Raw genomic sequence first — 897 nt, 5'->3', positions numbered from 1 at the left:
TGACACTTAAGGGGACCAGTCCTTATGACGCAATGGGTATTTGATGTTGTAGCACCTATTTGACCCAGCTGCTCATGACTACTCTACAAATCTACTACGGTTACTAATCTTTCTTTTTCGTTATATGAATTACATCCCGTCAGCTTCAACTGTAAATTTCCATCAACAAATAAAATCCTCTACATTGCTTAAAGTGTAGTATTCATGGAGAGAAAACTCAATCAATATTGGATCAACATCAAAAGCATCTCGACGATGCTGAAGCCACTGTGAAGGACAGGTTGTCGAAGGATTGTCAACTTCTTTCGAGTCAGCGATTTATACCTAGTGTAGAGGAAAGGTTCTTTTTTCCCTTTATCACTGAATAACCAATAAAGATAACTTTGAATTAACGTGTGGGAAACTTTCCTGCTTACTCTAAAGAACGAAAACCAAGGTCCCCTTTGCCACGGAGTGTTATTTGTCAAAGTAGCTGAACTTTAAGTATCTTTAAGTATGAATTGTCCTCCTCTTTTCTCCTTTTAAAAGAATACAAGTTCAAATATGTAAGAAATGACTGGACACAACCCTCTAGGATATGTGGGGCAATTGAAGAAAAATGTAGATGACGTATACTGAATCTTATGCAGATCATGACAATTAGAAAAGAAACTAAAAAGAAAATGAGTCTGCTCTGAAGCTTTGAAATTCCTGCAATGCCTTTTGTGTTTGTGTTCTTTCCTATTTGCTTTCCCTTGATAAGCCATCCCTTTCCCTTTCCCACAAGCGGAGTCTGCGCTCGGCTAACTAATGCGGCGTTACGTTTCCGTGATTCCCCTTTTCCCGCAACACGCACAGGGTCGCTCGCCTCATTTATTCAATAAGGGTGAGGGGTGAGGAGGAAAATGAAAGGTGAAC

Source organism: Penaeus monodon, chromosome 29, assembly GCF_015228065.2.
Source record: "Penaeus monodon isolate SGIC_2016 chromosome 29, NSTDA_Pmon_1, whole genome shotgun sequence".
In the NCBI taxonomy this organism is placed as follows: Eukaryota; Metazoa; Arthropoda; class Malacostraca; order Decapoda; family Penaeidae; genus Penaeus; species Penaeus monodon.
The sequence above is the reverse complement of the archived record's forward strand: the minus strand, read 5'-3'. Positions refer to the sequence as shown.